The following is a 13404-nucleotide window of genomic DNA, read 5'->3' as shown; positions in this document are numbered from 1 at the left end:
CCTATTTTACTTTTCCTAACTTTCTATCTCAAAGGATTGATGAATCATTGATTTGAAGATACAAGTAGCATAATAGATTATTAAGCCTAACTTCCACATTTTGCAAATAAAGGAATTAATATGGAGTGAGGTTAAGTGATTCTCCTCGTCATGTTGTTTGTAATTTTCTGAAGTAAGATTTCAACTAAGTTCTTGCAAATTTCATTTTTAGCCATTACTACGGAGTAACTCAGCTAGTTTCAGTCTGGAAAGCATAAAAATCTGAATGAGCATGATAAAATAAGTATTTCTCATTAAGAAGATCACATTCCTAATGGTAGAATTATTTATGATTCATATCAAATATTAGATGTTCTAGGATTGACTCTGAATATTTTTGTAGCACCAAATAAAATGAAAATTTGTGAAATATCTGACAATCCAATAAAGGAAAACATCAAATGAAAACTATGAATATGAATCCATCAAGATAGTTCATCCTGTTCTTTTCCATCAATCCCACTTCATTTATACTTTTAGGAAAAACATTGAAAGCTCTAGATTATCATCTGTGTTCCTTTTGTTGTAATGAAGATTCAATAAAGAATCAATTGTAAAGAAAAGAAATGCAATGTTTGGGTAAAACAGAATGTGTCATTTCTGAAGAAATTGTGTTTTTTTCTTGTCCTTTATTTTTTTGTTTCATACATCTGTTCACTTGTACAATAAAAACTAGTTATCATAGCAACTGGCAAATCACATGGTTTTAGTACTATCTTTGGAGTACAAAACTCCTTGTTTAAGAAACATCCTATTCTCCATTTATTTGAATGCCTATAATACCATAGTTTAAAGAGAAAATATTTTTTATAATCACTGCATTACACAAGTATTCAATCTTTAGTGTTCAAGTATTTTCCTAAGAAATAATTCTGTGTCAATTGAGCAATTCATCTCCACAATTGCATTGAGAAATGTAAGTAACAACTATTTCAAAGTAGATACTACTGACAGAAAAACAACAGCAATGCTTGGGATATAATCCTTGGCAATCGATGCCCCCATCCATTAAGAAAATGATAATTAGTGATCATTTGACTTATGTTTGCTATTATTTCTTCAAGTGATATGGCATTAGGTCTCAAAATACACACATGATACATTTTTATGTTTGCTCTTCCTTATTAAAATTTTCTCTATCATTTTCTTAAACATAGACAGTAAAAGAAAAAAGTCCTTGGTTTGTAGCATGTGACAATTTTTAGGGTATATATGAACACATAGAAAATTTAACAATTAACTCTCAGACAATTGTAGATGCTTTCCCCAATATTGACTCCTCTATATTATTGACATTCAATTTAAGTCAAATATAAATTTCAGCACTAAGAATCCATTAATAGTAGTTTCTTTCCCATACTTCCAATCCTAACTTTGTAAAAATACTTTCTAGGATAAGATATTAAATAAATTTCTCTTGAAACATCAGCCCAGGTTAATATTTGATTTATCAACAAAAATAACATTAAGTCAACCATATGAGTAACTCTAAAGAAACTCATTATTGTAATCAGTATTAAAATTTTTAGACTAAATATTATCATCAAAGTCCAATTTATTTTCCATGATATTAGATGAAAGGAGGATCAAAAGATTGTACTTCAAATTCTTAGTTTCTAGACTCTATACATTACTGCAAATATCAATGACACCTGTAGTCCACAGTTGCACCTGCACCCACAGGGAATCCTGGTTTGGAGCTCAGACTTATTGAGCTAATTTTGGAGTGTGACAGCTTAGCTTCAAAAAGGGAGGGGTGTTATTATTTATTGTACACTCTGATTTATGGTTTTTTTTTTATTTAATAGCCTTTTATTTACAGGTTATATGCATGGGTAACTTTACAGCATTAACAATTGACAAACCTCTTGTTCCAATTTTTCACCTCTTACTCCCCACCCCCTCCCCCAGATGGCAGGATAACCAGTAGATGTTAAATATATTAAAATATAAATTAGATACACAATAAGTATACAATGACCAAACCGTTATTTTGCTGTACAAAAAGAATCAGACTCTGAAATATTGTACAATTAGCTTGTGAAGGAAATCAAAAATGCAGGTGGGCATAAATATAGGGATTGGGAATGCAATGTAATGGTTTTTAGTCATCACCCAGAGTTCTTTCTCTGGGCGTAGCTGGTTCAGTTCATTACTGCTCCATTGGAAATGATTTGGTTGATCTCATTGCTGAGGATGGCCAGGTCCATCAGAACTGGTCATCATCTAGTATTGTTGTTGAAGTATATAATGATCTCCTGGTCCTGCTCATTTCACTCAGCATCAGTTCGTGTAAGTCTCTCCAGGCCTTTCTGAAATCATCCTGTTGGTCATTTCTTACAGAACAGTAATATTCCATAATTTTCATATACCACAATTTATTCAGCCATTCTCCAACTGATGGGCATCCACTCAGTTTCCAGTTTCTAGACACTACAAAGAGGGCTACCACAAACATTCAAGCACATATAGGTCCCTTTCCCTTCTTTATGATCTCTTTGGGATATAAACCCAGTAGTATATGTTTTTTTTAAACAATCCTTATGTTTAACTCACAACTCAGTTATCTCTAAAAGATGAGGATCCAAGGGTTTTTTCCTAGAATCAATTGTTCAACCAATGAATGATCATTTATTAGAGACAGAGCCAAGATGATGAGCATAAGGAAACATCTCTCCATAGTTCACTCAGCATACTATATCCACAAAATCATAGATCATGTGCCAGACTGAATTCTAATTAGAAAATCAAGAAAAAGCCAGAATGAGTAAGTTTTCTAGTCCAGGACAGCATAGAAAAAGAGACATAAAGATCTGTGCACCTTTGATTGGGATCTGGCTGGATCTGTATAATGGAAAGAGTAACGGGGTTCAGGTAGTATTATACTGCCCAGAGATGGAAAGCCAAGAAAGAATATAAGTGCAAGAAAAAGAAACCAGCTGCTTTCTATCAGATAAATTGCCTTATTTAGATTGAGTAAGAAAGTCTGAATGCCAGCAAATTAAAAAAAAAATCAACCACAATAAAACCTACACCATTACCACCACCAAGGGGAAAAAAAAAAAAAAAACATAAGGAACTTGCAGGAGGGCAGTAAACAGAATTCTCTGCAGATGAAACCACTTTGAAAGCAGCAAAAACGTACAGATTCCCAGATTGTACTGTGAAGCACATACAAGAAGAGAAGTTTAATTATATTTCAGTACCCTCTCCTGCCAGCCTTGATAAGTAAATAGAAAATAGCCCAAACATAAAGTCTATAACCAAGAAGAAGGCTGGAAAAGTGAGCATACTGAGAAAGAACATAATCATAAAGAGCTGTCTCAGTGACAAGGTATCTCAAGAAATACACAGAGAAGATTTACAACTACAAACAGTCTCTGAGAAAAAAATTATATTGGACACATGTCCAACAAGGATTCTTTGAAGAAAAAAGATATACAAAAGAGCAAAAATTATTTTAGAAAAAAATTAAGAGAAGTAGAGGAAGAAATGGAGGGGAATGGGAAAAGAAATGAGGTCTATGCAAGAAAGTTATGAAAAAAAGAATTAAGAGCTTGTTAAAAGAGGTAAAAAATACTACAGGATAATATTCACTTAAAAATTAGAATTTGTAAAATGGAAGCTATGACTTTTTGAGATATCAAAACAAAATTAAACAAAATCAAAAGACTGAAAAAATAGAAGAAAATACGGTGTATATCATAGAGGAAAGTAATGAACTGAAATTATATTCAGAATAGATAATTTAAGATTTATTGAACTAGGAAATTTTTGCAATCAGAGGCAAGATGGCATGTTTCTGAAGCAGCTGAGTTCTCCCAATATTCCTCTATAAAATTTTTAATATAATGCCTACAATTGAATTTTAGTTTATCAAAGTCAAGAAGTACAAGACATTTTTCCAGTCCAATGCAATTTAGAAGATTAGAAAAAGAGGACAGTCAATTCTACCTAAATTAATCTACTTATTAAGTGACATACCAATTTAAGTACTCAACAATTACTTTATAGAGCTAGAAAAAATAATAACAAAATTTAACTGGAAGGATAAATGGTCAAGACTATCAAGGTAATGAATGGGAAAATGCACAGGAAGATAGCCTAGATACACCAGACTTAAAACTCTCTTATGAAGCAGCAGTCATCAAAACCATGTGATGCTGTCTAAAAAATATAATAGTGAATCAGTGGAAGAGGTTATATACATAAGATATAATAGTTAATGGCTATAGCAATCAACTGTTTGATAAATACAAAGATTCCAACTTCTGGGATAAGAACTTATGATCTGACAAAAATTATGAGGGAAATGGAAAATATTATGGCTGAAACTAAGCATTCACCAATATTTCATGCCTTATATTAACATATGGTCAAAATAAGTACATGATTTCTACATAAAGGCTGAAACTATAATCAAACTAGTAAAGCAAGGGATAGTTTAATTGTCAGATCTATGGAGAAAGGAGGAACTTATTGCCAAAGAAGACCTAAAGAACATTATAAAATGTAAAATGGATAATTTTGTTTACATTAAATTAAAACTCTTTGTACAAACAAAACCAATCAAGACAAGATTAGAAGGGAAGCAGAAAGCTGGGAAATTTTTTTTACTGCCAATGTTTCTGAAAAAAAGGCCTCTTTTCTAAAATATATAGAGACCTGAATCTCATTTTTAAGAATATAAGTCATTTCCCAATAGAAAAATTGTCAAAGGATATGAACAGATAATTTTAAGATGAAGAAATTAGTCATACAAAAAATGTCCTAAATCACTATTGATTAGAGAAATGGAAAATAAGACAACTCTGAGGTACTACTTCACACTTCTCAGATTGGTTAATATAACAGAAAAAGATAATGATAAATGTTGGAAGGGACATGTTAAAACTGGGACTCTAATCCCTTGTTGAGGGAGTTGTTAATGATTCAACCATTCTGAACAACAATTTGGAACTATGCCCAAAGGGCTATCAAACTGTGCATACCCTTTGATTCATTTGTGTCTCTAAAGAGTCTATATCACAAAGGGGTCATCAAAAAGGGAAAAGACACAGATATCAAAATATCTATAGCAGCTATTTTTGTGCTGGTAAAGAAGAGGAAGTTCAATGAATGTCTATCACTTGGTGAATGGATAAATAATGCATGGTATATGAATGTAGTGGAATGTTATTGTTCTAAAAGGAATGATGAGCAGAGTTACTGCATCTGGATCCCTATATAAAAAGGAAAAAAAAACCCATATATGCAAAAAATGTTTAGAGTAGCTCTTTTTGTAGTGGCAAGGCACTGAAAATTAAGTAGATGTTAATAAATTAGGGAACAAGTAAATAAGCTATGGTATCTGAAAACAAAAATATGTCTATAAGAAATAATGAGCAAGATAATTTCAGAAAAGCCTGAAAGGATCTACATGAACTGATGCTGAGTGAAATGAGTAGAACCAGGAGAATATTGAACACAGCAACAACAACATTTTATGGCCAAATGTGATGGACTTGGCTTTTCTCAAAAATATGGTAATTCAAGGCAATTTCAATAGACATGGGATGGGAAAATACCATCCTCATCCAGAGAGAGAAATATGGAGACTAAATGGGGATCAAAGCAGAGTATTTTCACCTGTTTATTTTTTTCTTTCTCATTTTTTCCCCTCTTAGTATGATTTTTCTGGCACAACATGACAAATATGGAAATATGTTTAAAATGATTGCACATAGGCTCATCTAGGATCACCATCCCTGAAGTCAGGAGAACCTGAGTTCAAATCCACTCTCAGATACTTAACACTTCCTAGCTGTGTGACCCTGGGCAAGTCACCTAAGCCCAATTGCTTCAACGACAACAACAACAACAAAATAATAATAATAAAGAAAAGAAAGAAAGGAAAAGGAAAAGATAATAAAATGATTGAATATATTTAATCTATATCAAATTGTTTGCTATCTTGGGGAGGGTCAGGTAAGGAAAAGAAAAAAAATTGGAACCCAGAGTCTTACAAAAATGAGTGTTGAAATCTATTTTTACATGAATTGGAAAATAAAATGCTATTAAGAAAAAAAAATAAGAATTCTTTCTTTAGGAAAACAAAAAGGAAAAAAGAAAATATGACTCAAAAGTAGCAAATAAAGAAGTAAAAATGAAAAAGAAACTGTAACAGGTTTAATAAGGTTGAACTTTTTATATTCCTATTAGGAAAGGTATGTGTTACTCCTAAGAATTATATTATTAGGGGAGTTAGAAGATCTAATGGAAGAAAATGCCTTTTCATGCTGATAAAGTTTTACACACACTTCTGAATCTACTATGAATGAAAATAGGAGTTATTTATTGAGACTTTTATGTATTTTTGCTTAGTAATGTTTTACTCTTTGTGACTGCATTTCAAAGAAACTAAACTGCTTTCTCATTTCCTTCTCTTGCTAAATTTACAGATAAGGAAACTGAGATAAATTGGGTTAGATGACTTGCTAAAAGTCATACAGCTAGGCAGTATCTAAAGCCAAATTTTAACTCAAATATTCTTGACTTCAAGTCTGGTACTCTATTCACTACATCACCTATCTGCACCAGGATATAAAATAAAGCCACATAAATCATCAACATTTGTATATATTGCCCCCTTGCCAAAAATAACAACAACAAAAACAGCCACAGGTAGAAAGATAAATTTCATTTGAAATACTCACATACAATATGAATGGTTTACTTGCCAGGACAAATCAAACATGAAATTCTTATCTTGTGCATAGAAAATATGCAGCCTATTTTTTTCCACTGTGTATCTTATCAACACAATTTTGCATATTTAAAGCTTTTATTCATTAACCCAGTGATCAGAGTTTTGTAAATACCCAGTATGCCTATGAGAATATGTGTCAAAAAACTTTTGGTAAAGTAAAAGAATAGGAAAAAAATTCATTTGGGAAAAGCATATGACCCAAAAAAAGCAAAAGATAAACTTTTAAAATGCTGTTATTAGGCCTAAGTTATAAAATTCATTCTTGAAAATGTGTCATTATTAAATTGAATGGTTCTGCAGGGATTTTTAACCCTGGAAATTATGACAACTTTTTCTTCCTTTATTTAAACATTTCCCAAGTATTATAATTATTATTAAACTTGAAAAAATAGCAGCATGATTTGGTTGTAAAAATAAATAATCTTTAGTAATATTTGTTCCATTATTGTTTCAAGTCCACATGATTTTTAAGTAATTCCTTTTTAATCTATATTTGGTTATAACTATAGTAGCACTGTATCAACATTCCCAGGAATATATAACGAATAAGTGACTGTCAAATAAAGAAAAATGATTGGAAAAATGAGGAAATTGTAAAGGTTGTAAATCACTCTGCTGTTATATGGATAGAAAGGCCAATCATTAAAAACACATTCATCACTTGACAGACTTTAGTAAAAATGGGATTTGATGATATAAAAAGCTATAAGCATTATTCTGTCAATGTTCTCTGAAAATCATCTGTGAAAGTGGGCCTAAGGGCCAGAGCTGACACATTTCTTGATATCTACACTGAACCATAATTACCTCTTTCCCTCAATAATTAAACAAAAATCTTGATCTTATTTTCCTTCATGGTACTGTCTGCCATAGCTTGCACTCAGTTGGCATAGATTCTTCTAATCTATGGTCACCTTCATGCCATGGATTGGATTATAACATCTATGTCAATTTCATAAATAGCCCCAAGACAGTATCTATATCCTGGTTAAATAAGCTTAGAGTTATATCTGAAAATTAGCCAGCCACCTGGGAATGATGTGCAAGGCTCTGGCAATCCATGAAACTAATAAAAAATAAAGAGAAAATTCATACTTAATTCTGTGTCTTATCAATCAATAAGAATCTTGTCTTAATATTTGCCAGATACTGTAGTGAGTTCAGCAGATACAAAGAGAGATAAAGAAACAACAATACTAAAAAAAATAAAATAAAATAAAAAAGGCCACTGAGTAGTTCACATATTAATGGGAAAACACCCTGAAAATAAATGAATGCCTATAAAACATACAGATTATAAAGAAATCAACTTTTGAAAGATTGATATGGCAAGGTGAACTGAGAAGACCTCTTATAGAAGAAGGCAATTGAAGTGAACCTTGAAGGAGATCAGTGTTATTAAGATATGCAGCAGAAGAAGGATGTCAAAATGACAGCATTGAGTGTGATTGTACTTGCTCTGCACTGAGAAATAGGCTTATAACCTAATCGTGAAGACAGATAGGAAAATATTCTTTGGATTTCTATAAAAATCTCTCTCAAATCTCTAGTCAGTGAAGCAATCACTGCTAATTCCTTGGTTGATTCTTAAACATCATTGCTTTCATCACAAAGGTATTATCTGCTTTCTTCAGAAAGACCTTTCCCCTTTCCCCATCCAGATTATAACCTTTCTTATCTCCTTCCTTTTTTGCTTTTTATATGTTTTGCTGTTTGTGAGTCTGACTTTTATACCTTACTGAGATTCACCACCACCATTCACCCCCATCACAAGCCTCTAACAATGACTTTTGGAGTTTTTAATTTCTTACAGAATCTAATTGAACATTTTAGCTGGGTATTAGACCAAGTCTGGACACGAGTACCTCCCTTTAACTCATGAGTCACTGATCAAAGCTAACATATTTCTGGGAAGTCATTATCTCCATGCACAGGGTAGAACAGGCAGTTTTGCAAAGGTCAATTCACTGGATCTTATGCTTCAGCAGGATAGAAGGTCTTTCCCTGAATCCCATCAATTAGTTCTAGTAGTTCTAGTACTAGAACCTCTTTCAGATATACTTTTGCTGGCCAGACCTCCTGCCTTCACCAAAGAGAGCAAGGGCTAAGTTTTTCCCCATGACTCAGTGGCAGGTATTTTTCTTCCTTCTGTCTCTTAGATCTATTGAGTCACTGGGTTAAAAACAGGACTCCTGAGACCAATGCCTGTAATCTAATAGAAAAAAAAAATGTTTCTCCCCTTTTATGACCAAATCAAGGCTTGACCACATCAATACAGGGAGTGAAAGAGAAATTCTTCTATAAAAGAGCAGTTTCTACTCAATGGCTTGGCTAACTTAGAATCATCTCTTCCAGTACTGTAATCTTTGATTTCTGAAATGGACCTCTCTAAACTGAGCTCTTTCAAACTTAAATACAATAGGTATAAGTGATCCTTTCAGTTGTTTTCTTCACTGAGTAAAACAAAGAAGTTCTTATCTTGTAAAAAAGATGGCAGGATGCACACTATTTTAAAAATTACACTTTAAATCTCATTGTGTCTGCTAATTAACTGGCTGATTTGGAGGAAATCATCACATTTATACCTGAAAATAAAATCAAAAGACCAGAAGTCATAAATAAATTTTACCTTAATGGAAGCATGGCTCACAGGCTGTTCTTAGAAATATAATTTCAAATGTTATCAGGGTTATTTTCATCATGGTTTCCAAAGCTTAAAGAAATATTATTATAGGGAATGCCTTATACTGTACATGATGAGAAGACAGACTTCTTTGAAGATAACTGAAATTTAATTTCTTTACAAATCCATTTATTCTTCCTTCTAAATATTATATTGCCTTTCTAACATAAAGGAAATAACTAGCTATTGGTATAGCAGTCATGTTAGGATGAGTTAACTGTGAGCAGTTAAATCATTGATTAGTTTAGAACAATGTCAAAATCAATTCCAAATTAGGGGAAAAAAATACATAGGACACAAGATGGAGTTATAGCATACCAACCCAATACATTTCTATAAGCTATAAAATCTGAAAAGTACAGAACAGATGAAATTAAGACATGGATTCTGATTACTAAGTTTGTTTTAATTTATTATTTTTATTATTCTTATAATAAACATTTTTAAAATTTATCTATTCCTTTCAATATTCTCCTCTTTCTTTGAACACATAAAAACAAAACCATTTCTTTTCAATATGTATTTGCATAAGCTGGAAAGTAACTTCCCATGTAAACCATATCTGAAAAATTATATATATCATTCTGTGTTTTAAATGTATACCTTTTCTGTAAGGATGTAAATAGAATGCTTCATTGCATTTTTTTGCATTAATGATTTATTACATTCATCAAAGGTATAAAGTTTTTCACATGTTATCATTATAGAGTGTGTTCTGGAAGATCTTTACACATCTGTCTATATTAGTTCATTACAAAAAACCAACAACTTTTTAAAAAATGTCTATTTCATCATTTCTTATAGTCTAATAATATTCCATTATATTCTTATACCACACTTTGTTTAATTATTCCTCACTGGGAAAATATTCCTTTAATTTCAAATTTCTGACTACCAAAGAGTTTTTTTATAGTATATGTATATCTATATTTTCCTCTCTCATTCTTTTGGGGAACAGCTATAATAGTAATGTCATTGGGGAAAAAAAGTCATACTCAGTTTGGTAACCTTCTAAAAGAGCTAAAAATTGCTTCCAGAATGGCTGGATCAATTTTCAGCTTAATCTACAATGCATTAGTATATATTTTTTTCATTTGTCATCTTTGCCGGTCTAATAATTGTGAAATAAAAATTCTAAGTGGCTTTAATTTGCATTTAATTATTAGAGATTTGGATATACTTTTCATATGATTATTGATCTTGAATTTCTTCCTTTGGAAATTGTCTGTTGATCTCTTTTGACCATCTGTGTATTTTAGTCTGACAAGTCTGAATCAGTTTTTTTTTTTTAATATAACTTGAAAATTAGAACTTTGTCAAAGAAATTCATTACAAATATTTTCACCACTCTCCTGTTTTTTCAAAGTTTTCTACATTAAATACCTCTGTGGGAACAGTTTTGAATTTTAAAGAATCAAAATTCTCTATTTTAACTCGTGGAATCTGTTTAACATTTATTCAGCAATGTAGTCTTCTCCTTGCCAAAAACTCCAAAAGTAATTTCTTCTATTTCCTTCTATTTTGGTTATGGTAAGACCTGTTATATGTAGGTGAGATTTCAATTTGGAACTTGCAATGTATTGTACCATTTCATTCTAAAACTACTTTCTGCCAAACTGTTCTCCAATTTATCCAGAAGTGTTTTTTTTTTTTTTTTTTTAATGAACAATATGAATCCTTTCCACAGAAACTATTGTCTTTAGATTTACCAAAATTATTTTACTGTTTGTTTGCTTCTACATGTCACTTGCCTATTTTGTTACACTGATTTACTTATCTATTTTGAGGCCAGTAAAAATTATTTTAATGATTACTACTTTATCATACAATTTGAAATTTGGTATTGATGTAAAACCTTCCTTTTCACTTTTTTAATATCACTCTTGAAATTTTTGAACTCTCGTTTCTGCACAAAAATTTTATTGGGGTGGAAATATGTCAGAGAAAAGGAAAGCACTTGTCTAAGCTCTTCTCAAAACACCTCTGAATGCCTTTAAATAATTCCATAAAAGCAATTTCTGGACTAGCAGAATCCATTTACCAAAACTTAAATCTTGTCTATTCTCCCAGGTGAATAAGTAGATGAGTATGAAAGGGTTTGGGAAGGATACTTAGCCAAGCTAAGCACAGGTTGGGAAAATCATTATTTCATTCAGTGTTTGTACTTAGGTTAGCAGGTTCTTTATCTACATATGTGGAAATATAGACATAAAAGTAATGCCAGGATTCTGAAAGGTAAATTGTAGGGTAAGATGTGGGTTTATGAGAGAAGTATAACAGTTTGGAACACTGGGTTCAAAGTTTATCTGTTGGCTTCTGTTTAAAAAACAAATATTTAAGCCTGCCCTCAAGAATAACAATTCTAATTTTATTCATTAAAATATTGCAAACCAATTTAAGAAAACTGTTGTCCACATTCTGAAGACACATTGTCTCTTTTCTGTGGAAACTTTGTTAGTATAAAGTAATTTAGTGGGTTCTTTAAAGACACAAAGAAGGAAATTTTAATTTTCTAAATACTTTATACTATACTACAATATGCTGTTAGGTGGCACAGAAGATAGAGTGCCAGGCCTGAAGTCATAAAGATTCATTTTCCTGAGTTCCAGTCTGGCCTCAGACACTTACAGTTGTATGACCCTGGGCAATTCACTTAATCCTGTTTGCCTCAGTTTCCTCATCTGTAAAATGGGACTGCAGAAAAAATGGCAAATTGTTCTAGTATTTTTGCCAAATGAAACAACTGAACAAACACAACAGCAATATGCTACAATAAGTACACATACTTCTTTAATAATAGTAGAAATGCAAATTTTCTGTGAGAATTAAAAAGATAATCTCTTTTAGAAGATATTACCTTCAATTAATGGTAATAAGTACCTCTGTTACAGAATGAAAGATGTCAAAGTATTACTTAGCAAAACATTAAAATAAATGTTTTGTTGTCTCAGAAAACAGAGAAAAAACAAATATCATCCTTTTAAACAGCTGTTTTCCCATAATTTATATTTGTTCAGTTAGTTCTTTCTGAGTTGGGCAAAGATATAAATAGTTTAATTAAAGATCAACAGCTCCTATGTAAGTAAAAACCTAGGGCATTATTGTATTGAGCTAAAAGAAGCAGCTGACTATGGATCCTGGTACATCTGGAAAGGAAATAGCTGAATGGTGATGTATAGAAAGGCTCCAGAGAGACAGACAGAATCTGCACCCTAAGAGGCATATGGGTTCAAATTGGAGCCAGCTGACAGATAGCTATTCACACAAATCTCTGTTCATGAAACAAGGCAGAGTGAAAGATCTTTCCAACTGAAAGACTTAATTTGTTGAAGTATTGTGTCTATGTGAATTTTAAAGTGGACAGATTAGCTCAATTGGAAGAGGGAGTGTGAGGCCTTTCTTCTCATTTCAATAGCATCCAAAATGCTCTGAGAATGGGACTAAGGAAATTAAGGATGTGAAAACTAAAAAATTAGGCAATTGTTGTTTCTATGAAAGGGTAAGGTAAATCTTAGCCATTAGGGTGAATTCTCTCCTGTGACTTAGTCTGCATTCCTTGACACAGATCACACAATCCTGTAAAGATAGATAAGTTGAACAGAATGATTTTAGTTTAGCAATGGGTTATTATCGAACAATTGACTGCTCATCAGTTTATAGATATAGGTATAGGTAAAATAGGGATATATATATATATATATCCCTATTTTACCTATACTTATATGTGTGTATATATATATATATATATATATATATATACACACACACACATATATATATAATTGCTTTAATTGACTGAACAAGATTTTATTTTGCACATTCTTTCTTCAAAACTAGTTTATGCATAGAAACTAATTTACTCAGTTTCAAGTAGGGCTCCATGAACTACATTATCTCATTCACTGCACTAAGGCCCCCTTAGCATGCTACTGAA

Source organism: Sarcophilus harrisii, chromosome 3, assembly GCF_902635505.1.
Source record: "Sarcophilus harrisii chromosome 3, mSarHar1.11, whole genome shotgun sequence".
NCBI lineage: Eukaryota > Metazoa > Chordata > Mammalia > Dasyuromorphia > Dasyuridae > Sarcophilus > Sarcophilus harrisii.
Note: the sequence above shows the minus strand (reverse complement) of the source record.